An 18318-nucleotide genomic window follows, 5' to 3' on the forward strand; every position below is an offset into this window, starting at 1 on the left:
GCGTAGGAAATTACACAGCAAAAAAAACAACGACGTAATAAGCAACGCGCATGCACGGCCCCGCGGCCGCCTGCAGTACTCGTTTCCCACCAGCAGGAGGCGGCAGAGGGCGCCCCCGGGCCCCACCGCGCATGCGCCCCCCTCGGCCGCCTGCAGTACTCGTTTTCCACCAGCAGGAGGCGGCAGAGGGCGCCCCCGGGCCTCACCGCGCATGCGCCCCCCTCGGCCGCCTGCAGTACTAGTTCTCCACCAGCAGGTGGCGGCAGAGGGCGCCCCCGGGGCCCCACCGCGCATGCGCGCCCCCCGGCCGCCTGCAATACCCGATTAAAACCAGCAGGTGGCGGCAGAGGGCGCCCGCGGGCGTCACCGCGCATGCGCGGCCCCCGGCCGCCTGCAGTACCCGATTAAAACCAGCAGGTGGCGGCAGAGGGCGCCCGCGGGAGTCACCGCGCATGCGCGCCCCTCGGCCGCCTGCAGTACCCGATTAAAACCAGCAGGTGGCGGCAGAGGGCGCCCGCGGGCGTCACTGCGCATGCGCGCCTCCCGGCCGCCTGCAGTACTCGCTTCCCACCAGCAGGTGGCGGTAGAGGGCGCACGCGGGCGTCACCGCACATGCGCGCCCCCCGGCCGCCTGCAGTACCCCTTTCCCACCAGCAGGTGGCGGCACAGGGCGCCCGCGGGTGCCAACGCGCATGCGCGTCCCCCGGCCGCCTGCAGTATTCGTTTTGCACCAACAGGTGGCGGCAGAGGGCGCCCGCGGGCGTCACCGCGCGTTGCGCGCCCCCCGGCCGCCTGCAGTACTTGCTTCCCACCAGCAGGTGGCGGCAGAGGGCGCCCGCGGGCGTCATGCGGCATTCGTGGCGCCCGGCAGCCTGCAGTACTCGCTTCCCACCAGCAGGTGGCGGCAGAGGGCGCCCCCCGGCTGCCTGCAGTACCCCTTCACCACCAGCAGGTGGCGGCAGGGGGCGCCACCGGACCCCCACCGCGCATGCGCGCCCCCCGGACGCCTGCAGTACCCGAGTAACAGCAGCAGGTGGCGGCAGAGGGCGCCCGCCGGTGCCACCGCGCATGCGCGCCCCTCGGCCGTCTGCAGTACTCGTTTTCCACCAGCAGGTGGCGGCAGAGGGCGCCCGCGGGAGGCCTTGTCGGGCGGATCACAGCTCGCCTACTGTGCCATTCGGAGCTTGTGGCTGTATTTTTTCCAACGTATTTGCTACCCACACCCCGCGGGGCAGCTTGTCTTACAAAGAATTCTCTCTGTTAATATTCTCTTTAAGGCGGGCACGAAGCATCCACTGCTCTTCTAAGCAAGCAACCTTCCTTCTGTGCTCCCTTCGGGATGCAGGACTATGTGCACTCAGATTTATTCCACTCATTTTTCTTCCCCTTTTCATTGGCACAGTCTCCAAGGACGCCTGGCTTTCTTCTCACAGACTCGCGTCCGTTTCAGTGTAAGGCATCTTTTCCCTCCGCTGCTCTAATCCAAATTCAAATTATCCAGATAAAACAATAGCGAGGTAAGAGAGAACTGGCTGAGTTAAAGTCACCATCTTTCTGTAACTAATTTAGCAGACAGCTGTACCACATCAGAGGAGGAGGTTTAGATGCTAACCAGGTCAGGCACATCACGGTCAAGTGAGCGCCCCCGGAATCACTAAAGAAACTTAAGGAAGAATCTACTAGAAGAAAGCTGTCTCCTCTTACCACCACCTATTTAAAAGATAGTGTAGTACAGGCAGTTCTACGTGCATAAAACCACATACACACAGTATACCTGACCCAAGTAAATTCCCTCTGAGAAGTCCACCATTAAGCAAAAGAGGTGTATTGTGGTGACATACAGCTGCCGTGTAATGATCCTGAAGGGATGAATCGCCCTATGTATTCCAAGGTACTCCTGTGGTTCGTTTGTTTTTTTTTTCAAGTACGTTCAACGGTACAGATAAGTACGTTCCCGCTAAGAAAAGAGTTCAGAATTGTTTATAACGAGTTCGTTCCAAGTGTCACTTTCTCACTTAACGTAGTAATAAAGATACGCTGCTGCTTTTGGATTTTATTTCCTTCTTGAATCTCACTGGTGTAATTCCAATGGTCAAACAACCTCTTCCAGAAAGACCAGCCCACTGCTTCACAGGAGAAGGAAAAGATGTCTCACACACGCTGGCTAGTACTAAAAAGAGTAATAGGAAGAGAAGTTCAGGCCATCAATGTAAGTATGTTTCCCTGCCTCTTCTGCTGGCTGGTCAAGTGGAATCCTCAGGACAGCCCCAGTACCTTGTGAAGAGCTTCTTAACGCCAGCACAACTTCAACCTGTCTTTTAAAAGAAAGCTGTTAAAGGAGCAGGAGACTGTTTTTAAATGAGAACAACCGAAAATAAAATTATCTGAAGAGCCACTTACTACTGGCATATTACCGTTTAAAAGGAAAATATTAATTACGTGCAGGTGCTCCAGTCTTCGTTGCATTTTCTGTGATTCACAACATTACCTTTGAACAAAAGAGTAAGAGGAACGGAAGGGAGGATATTAACTCGGGTAACCAAGGATTTGGTAAGCTGGAACTTGGTGTCTTTAACACTTTAGCCTTGGAGCAAAAATGTACACCCTGTACAGGCTGAGCTGACTGATGAGGCAGGTGCTCCAGGGTACGTGCTACCGGGAGGTAAGTAACAAACACATTCCGCAGCTATTACCAGAAGTGGGGTTTCAGGATATGCAGACTGGTTTCACAAAAAATATTAGCGGTCTGTTGGTGACAGACAATTGGAGGAATTCAGCGCTGCCCATTACAGACTCCTCAGATCAGCACTTAACGAGAATTAATAAAACGGTTTATTTTTTTTTTTTTATATATATATATATATATACACACACACACATATACACACACACACACACACACACCCCTATGTTCAAAAAAATGCATACAGTTAAAATATCAAATTAGTGATCCGGTAACAACACTGTTCAAAACCAATCTCTTTTGTATGAACATTAAAATAAATGCACACTTTTAAAAGCATTTCTTTTTAGTGCTTCCAAAGCACAGCGTGTGCCAAGGCAAGGCCACCTGAAGAATCTCCGTCCTCCTCACGGGATGAAAGAGAACTGAAGTCAGGGACCTGGGAAGCCTCAGGTGCGCTTTCATAATGTCCGCAGATAAAAACAGAAGAGAGTCTGAGGTAGATTGTTTAGTAACCACCAAGTGGTAACAGTCACAGGGCTGTCTTTAGCTTTCATTAACACAACAGCAGTTTCTTTACTCTCGATCTACGCTGAATCTCAAGTTTAAAGGCATGGCTAGCAGTTCTCGGGAACAAGGCCCTCGTCTCTGTGCTGGCAACATGCAATATTACCAGTGCAGGTGTTTCTGGGAGTTTTGTTTGGTTGGTTGGTTTTTTATTGGGGGGGGGGGGGGGGGGGACACACAACAGATGGGATCTCTCCACAATGCAGACACTGTGTGCATTTGACAGTGCCCCATTTTAGTGCGATCCACTGCCTATTGCACGTAAAACGGCTAATGACAGTATTCAAGTGAGTAAATTCTCACCACCTGCAGGAGGGGCAGCAATGGTTATTTTTTTCAGCCTGTTGAGCAAAGAGCACCCTCCACAGGAAAAAAGCCACACCTTTCATAGCACGTCCCTAAGGTTACAGCCCAGCTTCTGCCGATAGAGGTTCGTAAAGTTAAAGCTCTGCTGCTTCTTCTCGGACTCTGACAGTAAGATCACTTGACCGCCAGGATGGCGAGGGCAACAGCTACGTCCTCTTCCACTCTTCTGCGGCACAGCAAACTCATTCCCGGTCCGTATTCCTCTGGCTGGTACACTATTATCTACCGTTCACCTGATTAACTCTGTTGGGTAGGCTGTTGAACTCTAGCTCCTCTAGCGTTCTCTCTAAGTGCTGTATTAAGACACGATTTTTAAACCTAGGGAAGTAATTTCATTTCTTCTTCCAAAAACAGCAGTTAAATAACTCAGTATTATTTGGCCACGACAAACAGTATTAGCGGAGGCTCTCTGTTTCCAGCATGGAAGAGCTTCCCTCATTTCTGACGCCAGAATGGCAAATTTAATTTGATACAGCCATCTTTCCCCAACCCACGCAAATTCTGGGTCTTTCTTCCATAACCACCCGTATCTTTCTATTTCACACTTCAGCTCTAGGTAACGACCATTTACTTCAGAAAAATACAACGGCAGTTTGACCGCTGAAACTGTAATAATTTAAGTATGTCAAAACAAAACACTTGTTTTGGAAAAGACTGAGATTTGCTATCATGAACAACGTTAGCGTTTAACTCCGAATCATTCGTATCTATACAAACCTTGCTCCTTCCCTTATAGCAAATTCAATGAAATACTTCTGAGTTTCCATCGGTCCTTGTACGTACCTCCTCAAGAAGAGAGAAGATTTTTTTCACGATCTTAAAGAAGAGATCCAAACGGATATTAGAAACAGATCTTGTAAATGCATTTTCAGTAAATCTCAACAGCCAAAGGAAAAACAACAAAGCCTAGAGTTTCCCATTTCTGCATACAGTAATGCACGTAAGAAAAAAAAGCCAGCATACCAATAATTTGAAGTGATATCGATTAGCTGATATTCAAATGTAACGCTGAATTTTGTTCTCTTAAAAGAGCAGTATCTAGAAACACCTGCCCTTGGAAAATGCAGACTAGGTTTAATCAGCAGAGAAGCCTTGCATCTCCACGAACACGCTGCCATGATCAGCAGTTAATAGAAACAAAGGGATACCAAGCCACGTTTCAACCTAGAGCTGTCATTTTTGAAAGCAGAGGTTTAAGATAACTACTCTTTACAAGATGACCGATCTATGTGGAGCATGAGCACGATTGTCTCGTATAAAGTTTAACAAAAAAAAAAAAAAAAAAAAAGTAGCGCCAAAGAATGAACCGGACACCTTAGATGTGAAACAACAGTATTTTTTCATTGGTTTCTGTGTTTTCTTCTCTGAACCAACTATGAAAACACGAATGGCGCTGTGACTAAGCCTGCTTAAGAGTGCTGCAGTAAGGACAGTGAGGATATAAAGTTGGACTGTGAATACATGTACTTACTTTCTTGTTCTTCCACTACTTGTACACGACTAATCAAAAATCATTCCAAATCTGAGGTTTTATTTTCAAAATAGATCCTCATTTCAAGAAAAAGTCTTCTGTACCCCTAGCCTATTTTTAATACACTAATAAAGAACTTACTTCTTCCACGTTTGCGAACCTCTTTCACCACTCTGATTTTAATGCCAGCATCGCTTCCCTCCAACATCGTAGGTGTTATTTTAAATCAATTTGGCACAGATTCAGAAGTAGACTCCATCACTCGTTTTTGGTCATCTCCAGCCACGCTGTAATTTAGAGGCCCTCGAACAAGTGCATTGGTACCAGGTTTACGATCCAAGCCGTCTTTGCATCATTTAAGCAATTGAACTCATCATGTAGAGAGTCTAAGTCACCAGGTGACATTTCATCCTCTCCCTTAACAGCTGGAACCGAAGAAGCCATTTGCACAGACAAGCCATCAATTTGCTTTTCCAGCAACTGACAGTTTTCTGCTTTCTTCTCTCCATTACCATCTTGGACAGTACTGATACCAGTGTCTGAAAATTAAGAAGGAGCTTAGTAGTGCATATAACTGCAGGATCAAAAAACACAGAAGGACGTTATTCTGCATCCCTTCTTGTTGAAAGTACTGTGGAGAGAGTTACTCAGCACTGTCAGATCACTTCAGTAGTTTTATTCACCCTTTGACGCAACCACAGGAATACCTCCTTTTGGGCTGCTACCGTCTCATATGACTGTCGTGAAGTTATTTGCTGTATTCCCATTTCAGTGACTAAAGTAAACTAAAGTTTCCCCTCCTTCCCCGAGTTCCAGCAAATTTTTCTTTCGACTCTGCTGCAACAGGTGGGTAAATTACTATTTGTGAGAAATTTAAAAATTTTTTTTTTTTTTTTTTACACACTTTCCTTCCCCACTTCTCCCTTCCCCACTATAGAATACACAAATGAGAATTAAAAGCTGAAATGAAATCCTTGCTACCGCCAAACCATCGTGGTGAAAGGTTTCAGCACTTTTTAGAAACAGTTCCAAATTATTGCTCATTCAGGACTTCGTTACCTATAGCAACAGCCTGTTTGTCTAAGCCGACCAAAGAAATTCAGTCCCAATTAACTCTAAAACTTACGTGTCCTTTTGAATTAACACAGAAAGCACGGAGACCTTTTTTTTTTTTTCCTGCACATTATGTCCATTTATGACCACACAAGTTCCTGTACTACAACAACTCCAACATACTTTTATTTGTTGGCATGCCTTTGAGGTTCAGATATGGTGACGGAGATCCAGCAGCACAGGGTGGCCCTTTCCCACCAACATGGTTTGTCACAACAGTGACTGTGGCCGTCGCAATAGCGGCGACGTGCTACGCCTTCTCTCTTTAGTGATGCTGGAGTATTGGGCTCTCCAGGACGCTTGATCTTATTCTGAGGCCCAGCAACAAATTTATCTGCTTCATCTATCATCGTACCCTGAAAAGACTTTTTTTTTTTTTTTTTTAATATAAGTAAAAAACAATTGCTTCGTCAATTCACTACCAGAGTATTTGCCTCCGTGTTACAATTCAGTTACTTTTCAAATAATGATACAGCAGATAGCAAGACTTCTCCTACCTTCTCATCCTGTTTGAACAGACTGCCAAGTGTATGAAGAAGCCTTTTTGGTTGATCTGGATCAATCTCCCGAAGGGGTGAAGGCATCATTTTCAACTACTCCTGATGATTTCCCCTTTGAGCAACAGGAACGCCGTGAAGGCAGTCTGCAGCAGAACAAGGTATCTAAATTTAGTCTACCTTAAGACTAAGGAAATACAAGCCTCGCATGCTTCCATTTCCAGTGTTAGCATTTAAGATCTAGAAATCACTATTTCCTCCCTCTACAAAACAAAGGAAAAGCAAAAGGCAAATAAAGCCCCTCTTTCCTTTCACCATCACTATAAGAACATCTACTGCATCCTGTTGCACAGGAAAGCTCACCCATGAAACTGAATTTTCAAATTCCAAGCACGCACAACATGTTTTGTGACAGAAGGCAGAAATTTCATTCTTTTCCTTCGGAATCTAGGGAAGGACGACTGACCCAAGAAACGATGCAAAGTCTACTTCCTCTCCCACACCGAGGACAGAAACACTACTTAGGTGAATTAAATAGCTGTACCAGAATATTAATAAATAATTGTGTCCATTTACCTTCATCCTGCCCCACGATATCCCTGTGTGTTTTCAGAAGATTGGTTCTCATTCCGGTTAGCTGATCTAGAAGACTGTGACAAGACATATCATATGCATTTCTGAATGCCCGTGGCTTCAAATCCTAGTTTTATAATAAAACAAGTAACTTTCAGTTAACCCGCGAGTTCTCACGCACAAAGAAATTGCTCTGTGGGCTGTACTACCGTTAACTACTAAAAAACAAAACAAAACAAAACAAAATTCCAAAACAACTTCAGACATTCTGAACGTATTCTGAAACAACTTTCTTTCCATCTCTCCGGAAAGAGCTTTCCTCCTATCTGTGACAAAGGAAAAAAAAAAAAAAAAAAAGTTGTGATCGCGGGAGTCGTTACACAAAGCCACACTCTGTGAATTCACTACTACAGTTAAGATCATTTTTAGTCAAAAATACCTCGGCAGCAATGCTATCACTGCAAACATAGCGTTGCCAAAAAAAAAAAAAAAAAAGAAATTCAACTCAAGATATAGGAGAGGGCGAGCTAAAAGCACAAATAACATGACCGATGGAGGCTGCAACAACCACCTGGTAGATGGTTGTCCACAGCCCTCGGATTGCACGGTCGTCTTTCCTGACAAACGAATACTGAAAAAGAAATACTGAATACTTTTCAGAATACTGAAAAGAACAGAAAAGATACACCGTGTGTCCGCAAAAGCCTTCGGGGAGACTACTGAAAGGAAAACCAAACCAAAAAACTAGGAACAGCAAGTGGCGTATACGTCAGTTTTGTTAACAGAGCACCACTAATGTACCAGGAATTTCCACATTCTTCGCCCCTCCTCTACCTTGAAAACGTCACCCAATTCTGTCAGTGTCTTCACCATCAGCATTTATTTATTTATTTCGTTTTTCACGTGGACATCCGAGGAAAACATTTCGAGTACCCTGTCATCGAGGAAGAAGAGGAGAGGGGGGGGAAAAAAAAAAAAAAAAAAAAAGAGAGATGAGGGGGGAAGAAGCACTGCCATTCCTTTCCTCGGTAATGCGAGCAAAAAGCTCACGCGCTCAGCAACAACGTGCTTTGAAAGATAAAACACAGAAGAAACTGCACGTTATTTAGTCTCAGCTACAGAGTCACGTGTATTTGTACCTGCTCATTTATTCATCTGCCAGTGTATTTTAGTACAAACGCTACAGAACATAGAAACCGCAAGGTTACTACTACCTTTTGTGACCGACGCGATCTTTGGCAGGAACAGCTATCGAAAAAGAACCAACAAAATCCCCTTCGTCGACAGCCATCCGAACCTTTATCGTCTAACAGCAGTCCTACAAACATCCCCTGGGATGCTCAACTCCTGAAACTTTCTGTTCAACTTGAGGCAGAACAAGCCCTTACCCTGGGCACCTTCACCCAGCTCTCCACTGCTAGCAGAGTAGCACCCTGATACTGTCCAGGACGCGCTGCAGCAGCCTACTCGCTTACGCGTATTTACTGCAGCCTGGTTCGAGACGCGCACAGAGGGACCCACGAAAAATCCACCCTTTCCTTCAGAGAAGTAAATACATACATACATACGGACGACACGGTAAGGAAGAAAAGCTGAACACACAGCATGCGGTCCTTTACCGTGGGGCAGATCCAGCATCAGCACAAGGAGCTTTGGGGCACGTGAGCGATCATCTACACCGGCCATCGCGACAAGCCAAACTCACGCACACGAGCCTCGACCTAAAAACACAGAACACATTAAGTTCCTTTATAGCTTATGGAAGTAACAACCAGCATCTTAGATGCAGTTGGATAGTTGGATTGCATCAGCTTAGGGACTGCCTCCTTCAAAACGCACAGGGGGGTGGGGAAACCAGTCTTGGAAACCTGTTGCCTAACAGGAAGGAGACTGTTGTCTTCTCCTCCATAGGTGACGTTCTTCCAAGCATCGTCCTGCTCCTGGATTTTACCAGCCGCGACGGGATGGTCCTACCGGCGTGAGTCGGGAACGCTTCCCACGGGGTTTCTGTGACACTGAAGTAAGTTTTCCGCAGGTACAAGTAACGCAGCACGAGACGGCAAGGAAGCTAAGGCACCGTCTGCAGCACAGCACGTGTGCGATATTGGGCCTGAGGGGACCAGTCAAAGCCTGCAGTAATCGCTGAACAGGTGGGCAAGCAGGGAGCCCTACGGGAAACAAAGCTCACGTTCTGCAAAGCTCTTTTCCCGTCAAGAAGACGGCCTTTTCTATTCAGCGCATTTACTGAACTTTAGGCTACTTCCCATTTGCTTTGGCAAGTTAGCCTTTGCGTAAGCCAAGAGGTTTTAAACTGCCAAGCACCACTGATGGTTCTTGTTCTCCAACAACAGGGAATTTCAATCAGGGCACTCGTTAACAGGAAAGCCTGGCTCTGTTTCACACAAATCACGTACCTAAACCACGGAGACAGGAGTCTGCAGGAAGAACTCTTTAAAAGGTGAACTTAAAGAGAAGGATACTACTCATTTTTCCACAACTTCTGCAAGGACTGCGGCAAAAAAAGGCTGAACCAGGGACGTCTCTATCATCATCCCCTCTAGAATTCAGCAACTCCATACAGTTATGGGGCAAATACCACAGCTGCAGCGCAAGACAAACAAAGACCTCGAAGGTCACGTTTCTGCCTGCGTACCGAGTTCCGCTGGGAAGACCCCCCACCTCTGGAAAGACCCCCAGCCGCTCAACTCCCAAGCAACGTTGCCACGGCCAGTGCTTACGCAGAGTTTTGCTCTCTCTCGCTGCTCAGTACAGGCCCAAGGCCTCCTTTATTGCACACAGTTCAAGCAAAACTCTTGGGACATAACCAAGAGACAGACAGACAGACAGACAGAAATTGCCTCTCACGTCTGTCCTCACTGACCGCAACCAGCGTCCTGGAAAGCCCCGCAAGCACCGGTCTATTCCTAGGACAACTCCGAAAGCTGAGGCGGGACAAAGTTTAGCCTCTCGTACCAAAGACTGAGCAACAGACAGAGCCTGACAGGCCAGTTCATTCTAGGTCTAAGAGGCTACTACGACTCGGCAGGCACTACGTGCCTTCCTTCCCTTTGCGCTTCCCAGCGCCGAGCAGCTCGCGCTTCCGCAAATTCAATGAAGCCTTGGAGCCGGGGCTGCAGGAAGCTTACGAGCACGCCTTGATTCCACCCCGAGGTCGCTGCGACTTACCTGGGCAGTCGGGACGGACGGGCTGCTCTCTCTCCTGAGAACCCTGCGACCGCAGCACGCCAGCTGCGGCTTTCCTCGCTTTACCCGGTGCCCCACCTTCGCTCGGCAACAAACCCCGCAGGGGTCCTAGCGGCGGGGAGCTGCTTCTGCCCCGGTGAACCGCAGCACAAGGAGAGAGCCGGCTGTCAGGACGCAGGGAGAGGAAAGCCTCCGAGGCGCGGCGCGGCGCAGCCCAACGATCAAGCGCAGCGAGGACCCGCGCCCGGCCTCAACACCCCCCGCCCCTCCCGGCCCGACGCTCCGAGGAGGCACCCCCGGAGGCTCTCGCTCGCCTCACCGCCGGCAACCGCGCTCGCCGCCAGCGGCAACCTGCGCCTCCCGGCGCGCACGGCCCGGCCCCGGCCCGGCCCCGGCCCGGCCGCGCAGCCCGGAGCCCACGTGGCCGCCCGGCAGCGCAGAACTACAGCTCCCAGCATGCCTCGGGACGGAGCACTCCAGCCAATCCAGAGGGGCGTGGGCCACGCGCACGCAACGGCACCTCCTCCTGCTGCCCTCTCTGCCCCCCCCCGCCGCCGCAGCCGACCCCCTCTCCCCTGTCCCCTCTCCCCCAGCCCCCCGAAGCCGCCCCAGCTCCTCTCGTGCTCCGAGCATCTCCAGCATTTCAGGAACTGGAACCCTGGAACCGCTGACGTCTGGCACGTGTCAGAAACGTGGCAGGAGACGTACTCTGCTGTCGCAAGGCACTTGCAAAGCCGGCCCGACAGCTGAAGCAGACTCACACAGTCCACCGAGCAACTCGGGGCCCCCACTGCTGTCCACTCACCCTCATGCTTCGTTCAAGCTTCCGTGCCTACGCCCTGAGCTACAAGAAACAAAGAGAGAAGGTCACATCCACAATGGATACGCAAACAGTGCGGCACATGCAGAGGACTCAAACACAGAGACCGGAGCCAGACAAATAAAACAAACAAACAAACAAACTGAAGTCCACAAATGCCACAAGGCCGTGAATGCATAGCAGCCCCGGCAGGGGTAATGACAGACATACCCTTTGCAGATGAAAAAGGTGACCCTGCTCAGTCTCTTGGTAATACTGCACCAACACGGTCAAGCCTCTTGTAGCATGTCATCAAGCTGGTTTTAGTCCTCTGGAGAGTTACACAAGTGGGTTGATTCATCTAGAGATTAAAATACAGATCAAACACAGGAGCGTATCCCACCATCCCAAAAAAAAAGTGAGCCAGCAACCTCTGCTACATATCCCTCTATGAAGTGAATTCCAAGCCCTTAGAATTCCAGAAATCCATAGACTCCAGCCTGCCTAGAGAACCCGGCAACTGACTGAAGGAAAAACAAAGCACTTACCCCCAAAGAGCAGCCCAGGCAGAAGGAGCTCTCTGACGGCATACTTGGGGCTCATATACCTTTTGGTCCCACCCAGCACCCAAACCCAATCACCTGGGAAAGGGGAGGGGCAAAGCACATGAAAGTAGAAAGAGGAGGAGCAGCAGCTGTGGTTTATTTACTTATTTATAAGACTTAGCTCAACAGCATGCAGAGGGCAGACAGGAGAACTGGGGTGTTTCTAGAAGCAACAATCCCCATGCTTTCGCTGCAGCTTTGAATATTGAAAGGACAACACAACCAAGCAAGTAACTGAAGCTTTTTCAGCTCGAATTAGCTCAAACTTTTATTTACGCAGAAAGAACAATCTAGGAGCAGAACAGATTATACGCCAACAAAATCAATTCCGTTCCACTCGCAGCAAAAATCACTTACTTCAGCAGGCTATCTGAGAACCAAAAGGCTATGCTGATGGGTCAAAACACACTACAGGACACTGGGGCCGGGCCCTCCGCTGCACCCACTTAAAACCCATCCCTACACTCACCAAGGTGCAACCCCAACCCGAACACAGACGCAGCATTTCAGCCTCAACACAGTTTCCAGAACTGCTGGAAAGCAAGCTTCATCCTCAGCGAGGCGTGCTCAGGCTGCACAGGAGGGGGCTTCGGGCACCTCTTTGCCTACCGAAGAAGACCGCCATCAGCACCTGCTTTGTTCCGATCCTAAAGGCTAACATCACAGCCCACGTCGCCTGGGACACCTGATAAACAGAAGAGAAAGCAGCCATACCGTTTTCAAGCCGTCCCTGCACGTGTCGCTCCTCGATGATCTGCAACCTCTTCTCAAATCCTCAACCGCTTCTGTGGAGAGCCTGCCATGGCACCTGCAAAGCAAGACCCTTCGCAGTCACCTCGTGCTACTTGGCAGTTCTGCTCCAATCCAGCTCACAAACAGCCCGCCCTTCCCGTGCTGCTCTTCAGAGTGCAGCTTGGCCCCTCTGAGCCTGTGCGACACACCTGTGAAACAAAAAGAAAAGCATAGGCTGAAGCAGCATCCAAAGCCACAGCACAGCTGGGACAGTTACTCTCATCTGCTCCCTAACCTCTGCTCCCTCACCTGCCCTCGAGGCAGATGCTTCCATCTGCTCTCTTAGGCCAGCTACAACACCCCTGAAATATCAACAGGATTTTTACTGTACTTTGTGCAGTTAAGTAACTGCAGTGACAACTGCACCCCTAAAGTACCTGCTACATCTGTTCATCGCTCACCTTGCCAAAAGCAGCTCCGGTCAAGTCCCGCGTTGTACACTGTGTTTCAGCTTTAACAAATGAAAACGGTCACAAGATAATCATTCAGCTGCCAGCATTAGCACCCATCCCTCAACAACACAAAGGGACCCCGTTTACAATATTATCATTTCGAAACAGCAGCCCCCATACCTCAGCACACCTCAGAAGTAGACCAAGCCAGTCACCGAGCTGCCTACGGAGCGCTGAACAGTTCCGGAAGGAGCTCTTTCCTGTGACAGGTTCCTCCAAAGGTTTACACTCTACTGGGGACAGGAGAGAAATAAAAATAAAAGTTTCAAAAACCCCTTATCTGTAAGCTTTCAAGATTCCACAGACCTCCTCCTCAAGCACACCGTTCAAGCACTATGCGAGCAGCTGCTCACAAGCAGCTCAACTCTTCCCCCCCACACGCACATCTGACAAACACCACAGAGATGACTGTGCCTGCTGCCCTTCAGTACGTGCGCAGAGGCAGACCAGATGTCTTCGCCAACACAGTCCGGACAATGTATTAGCACACCCATGCACTGCCACGTTAGCTGTCATCACTAACTGCCAGGCAGGACAGCTCCAGACCAAACACATACACACACAGCCACGCCACAAACACTACAAACAAAACACACAACACAAGGCGCAAGAAAAAGTGACCCCCGGAGGGAAGCCCTATGGCAACAGCAAGTCACAACAGGTGCTCTGCACCAGACCCAAGGAGAGACTCAAATGTCACGACACGCGACTGGAAGACACTGCCAGAACTGGGGTGATGGAGGCCTAAAAAGCCTTCCTTCAAGACAAGAGACCAGAAGGATGGGGACTGAAAACCCCATATGATTCAAAGATCGAAGCCGAAATTCCTTTAAGCGGTATATTCTTTATTGCAGCGCTGGATGCACGGGGGGATCTCTCCACCTATCGTGCATACCCAAAGCAGAAAGCAGTCTTGAATTTATACAATCAATCTATCAATATTCTACCGGCGCCTATACATATTCATTGCCTACCCCCGCCTTCCCTCGCTTCTCATGCTAATTAGCCTTTTGGCACCTTGCGCCTGAGTAGAGCCTCCCAAGAACTGTGGGCAGGGGCCTTTGGGACGTGGGCAGGGGTCTTTGGGAGGAAGACCCCGAGTCTTCCTCACATTGTACTTTTCACCTTTGGTCAGGAATCCGCTGAGTTGGCATGTTTCTTAATCGCAAGAGCTGGCTGTTGCTAATTCTTCCCTTTGTTGTGTCTTTATAATGAATTCCAACATCCAGTTTTGAGATTTATAGTCCTTACATTTGTTTCTCTGTCCGCCTGCCGCTTCCTTATCGTGAGTTCCGGTGTCTTGTTTCGAGATATACAGTCCTTGTCTGGGGACTGTCCTTGCCTCCCCAATACCTCCTTAATCACATAAGACGACGCTTAGGAAATCAATTCCCAAGCAAGAGCTCCTGATGCGGCCCAGATGACTTCCACAAGAGCGAGGATGGAAACAGATGCAATCTCAAACCGAATATGACGCACGAGACCTGAAACAGAACTGCACTTCAAGCAGCGACTGCAAGACAAGAAGCGCTCGGATCAGAGCCACGATGACAAAACAAGCACTGAGGCCCTTCAGCACCGCTACCAAGTCGCCTGTCTGGTCAGTCCAGTGTAAAAAGCTAGAAGGATATCAAGACCCGAGAAGCACAGAACAGACATTGCAGAAGCAACACTACAGGACAGACGAACAGAAGGAAACTGTCCTGCCTGGCGCACGCACTCACGCTACAAAATAATCCCGCTGCTTCTATTAGCCTGGTGACCCAGCCACAAGCAGCCTGAACGTGACCCAGCCTGAACCACCCTCGCAGCGGCACCAAGTATTTTCAGCCAGCTGGCTCCACGCTGCTCTGGCTCCCAGCTCCCATTAGCCACCCCAGATATGCAGATACCAGGTGCCCCCCAACTTAGCTCTCAGGTTGCTGCATGGTAAATTCCCTCCGCCTCAAGAAATACACAGGCACTGGTCGTCATCTTAGTCAATTGCCAGGCTCATCATCAGCTGCAAAAACAGAGTACCAGCATTCACTAGCATGCCGGTCATGATGCCCACCTTCTCCACAACGCTGACTACTGCTGATGCAACATACAACTATGCTCACCTGTTCCTCTCCAAATCCAAGCTCCAACAGTGCAACCAGTATCATCCACACCACCTGGGAAAACAAAGGGATTAAATGATCGTTGCGTTCACAACACATCACCCAATGGTGTGGTTTTTTTGGTGTTGTTGTTTTTGTTATTGTTGGTTTTTGTGTGTGTGTTTCCTGTATTTATTTATTTTTTAGTCTGCTTTAGCTCAACGGCATGCAGAGTGCAGACAAGAAAACTGGGGTGTTTCTAGAAGCAACAATCCCCACGCTTTTGCTGTAGCTTTGAATATTAAAAGGACAATACGACCCAGCAAGTAACTGGAACTTTCTTACCTGGAATTAGCTCAAACTTTTCTTCACATTGAAAGAAAAATCTAGGAGCAGAACAGATTATACACCAACAAAATTGAGTCCATTTCATCCCCAGAAAAAAAATCACATGCTCTCATCCCCTCCTGTACCTCAGCCGCTTGCCTACCCCACGTGGCACACGCTTCCATCTGTTCTCTTTACCCACTTATAGCACCTCTAAAAGGCAAACTGGAATTTTACTCTATTGGCTGTAGGAAAATAACTGCAGTGACAACCGCGCCCCAAACTGAGCCAGCAGCCCCTACTAAACATCCCTCTCCTAAGTGAATTCCAAGCACTTAAAATCCAGAAATCCATAGACTCCAGCCTGCCTAAACAACCCTGCAACGGACAGAAGGAAAAACAAAGCACTGTCCCCAAAAGAGCAGCCCAGGCAGAAGGAGCTCTCTGATGGCATGCCTGGGGCTCATAGAGCATTTAGCCCCGCCCAGCACCCAAACCCAATCACCTGGGAAAGGGGAGGGGCAAAGCACATGAAAGTAGGAAGAGAGCAAAAGGAGCAGCTGTGTTTTGTTTTGTTTTGTTTTCCTTTCCTTTCCTTTCCTTTCCTTTGTTTTTTAAAATCTGTTTTATCTCAAAAACATTCAGAGAGCAGACAAGAGACCTGTGGTGTTTCTAGAAGCAAAAATCCCCTTTTGCTTTTGCTGCAGCTTTTAATGTTGAACTGATAACGGCACCAAGCAAGTAACTGAAACTTCTTCAACTGGAATTAGTTTAAACACGCTCACCGTCATCTGCAAACACAGAGAACCAGCATTCACTAGCCCTAACCCTAACCCCAACCCTCACCCTAAACTCTAACCCTAGCCCCAGCCCTAGTCCCTAAGCCCAACCCTGGTTCCCGAGAACTTCATTTCCAGGCATGCTCTGGGCGCTCAACATGGCCTCCCGGAGGTCCGGAGGCCCAGAACTACATTGCCCGGCATGCTCCGGGCACCCAACATGGCCTCCCGGAAGTTCGGAGTCCCAGAACTACATCTCCCGGCATGCTCCGGGCAGTCAACACGGCCTACCGGAAGCCTGGTGCCGGAAAACTACACCTACCAGAATTCCCTGGACAGCCAGCACGGCCAATCAGAGGCCGAGTTTTCGAGAACTACATTTAACAGCGCTCACTGTAACCCTAGCCCTTCCCGCCCTTACACAAAAAAGCCTCAAGCCCTATCCCTAAACATCCTCGAAACCCCTACGGACCTAACCCAAACTATTTACCACACTAAACCCCTGAAGTCCTATGCCTAAAACCCCTAACCCAATAAATTAAGACGCTCAAATCCCAAACCCGCAAAATTGAGATGCTCAAATCCCAAACCCCCTTCCAAAAAAGAAAAAGAAAAATCAAGAAAAAAAAAAAATCAAACAAAACAAAAACAACAAAAGGGGTAGATCTGGTGGCATCTGCCCTGTAACCCTGCAAAAATCACGAGGGACCTAGAACAACAAAGCAAACGCACAAAATAACATTGACATCCTATCCATAAATGTGCTATAACAATTAATCACCTCCAAAGAGCTTCAAGCAATAAATGCACATACTACTAGATCGGTTTCCTCTAAAAGATCGTACCAGACCCTGACCCACCAAAAGAACCCTGCATGTAGCTAACAGAAGCATCAACAAAGCACTGACCCCAAAGAGCAGCCCGGGCAGAAGGAGCTCTCTGATGGCATGCCTGGGGCTCCTATACCATTTGGCCCCGCCCAGCACCCAAACCCAATCACCTGGGAAAGAGGAGGGGGCAAACCACAAGAAAGAGAGCAGGAGCAGCAGCAGCTGTGTTCTTTTATTTATTTATTTATTTGTTTTTTTTTGTGCCTATCCCTAGTTTACAGCATGCAGAGTGCAGACAAAAGAACTGGGGTGTTTCTAGAAGCAAAATTTACCGTATTTATGCCTCAGCTTTGAACATAGAAAGGACAATACAACCAAGAAAGTAAATGAAATATTTTCCACGGGAATTAGCTCAAACGTTAGTGTTAGGTCAGAGGTTGGACTCAATGATCTTGAGGTCTCTTCCAACCTAGAAGATCTGTGATTCTGTGTGATTTACATATGAAGAAAAATCTAGGAGCGTAGGAAATTACACAGCAAAAAAAACAACGACGTAATAAGCAACGCGCATGCACGGCCCCGCGGCCGCCTGCAGTACTCGTTTCCCACCAGCAGGAGGCGGCAGAGGGCGCCCCCGGGCCCCACCGCGCATGCGCCCCCCTCGGCCGCCTGCAGTACTCGTTTTCCACCAGCAGGAGGCGGCAGAGGGCGCCCCCGGGCCTCACCGCGCATGCGCCCCCCTCGGCCGCCTGCAGTACTAGTTCTCCACCAGCAGGTGGCGGCAGAGGGCGCCCCCGGGGCCCCACCGCGCATGCGCGCCCCCCGGCCGCCTGCAATACCCGATTAAAACCAGCAGGTGGCGGCAGAGGGCGCCCGCGGGCGTCACCGCGCATGCGCGGCCCCCGGCCGCCTGCAGTACCCGATTAAAACCAGCAGGTGGCGGCAGAGGGCGCCCGCGGGAGTCACCGCGCATGCGCGCCCCTCGGCCGCCTGCAGTACCCGATTAAAACCAGCAGGTGGCGGCAGAGGGCGCCCGCGGGCGTCACTGCGCATGCGCGCCTCCCGGCCGCCTGCAGTACTCGCTTCCCACCAGCAGGTGGCGGTAGAGGGCGCACGCGGGCGTCACCGCGCATGCGCGCCCCCCGGCCGCCTGCAGTACCCCTTTCCCACCAGCAGGTG

General features: G+C 49.5%; 2 long non-coding RNA genes across 3 annotated transcripts; both read right to left on the minus strand.

The window, feature by feature from the left end:
• Positions 1 to 2814: 2814 nt before the first annotated feature.
• Positions 2815 to 10752, minus strand: LOC311435406. 2 transcript variants are annotated; one of them, XR_014692111.1, is made up of 4 exons: positions 10457 to 10752; positions 7274 to 7347; positions 6698 to 6843; positions 2815 to 5626 (listed from the first exon to the last, which is right to left on the minus strand). It is a non-coding gene; the product is annotated as an uncharacterized lncRNA (long non-coding RNA). The 2 variants fall into 2 exon arrangements; XR_014692112.1 differs by lacking the exon at positions 10457 to 10752 and having other exon boundaries at positions 7274 to 7489.
• A 1367-nt stretch (positions 10753 to 12119) lies between these two features.
• On the minus strand, positions 12120 to 17258 carry LOC311436747. The gene is made up of 7 exons (XR_014693080.1): positions 17218 to 17258; positions 15549 to 15589; positions 15225 to 15278; positions 13243 to 13355; positions 13072 to 13121; positions 12593 to 12686; positions 12120 to 12483 (listed from the first exon to the last, which is right to left on the minus strand). It is a non-coding gene; the product is annotated as an uncharacterized lncRNA (long non-coding RNA).
• Positions 17259 to 18318: the final 1060 nt, after the last annotated feature.

Source organism: Aythya ferina (assembly GCF_964211825.1).
Source record: "Aythya ferina genome assembly, chromosome: 4".
NCBI classification, from domain to species: Eukaryota; Metazoa; Chordata; class Aves; order Anseriformes; family Anatidae; genus Aythya; species Aythya ferina.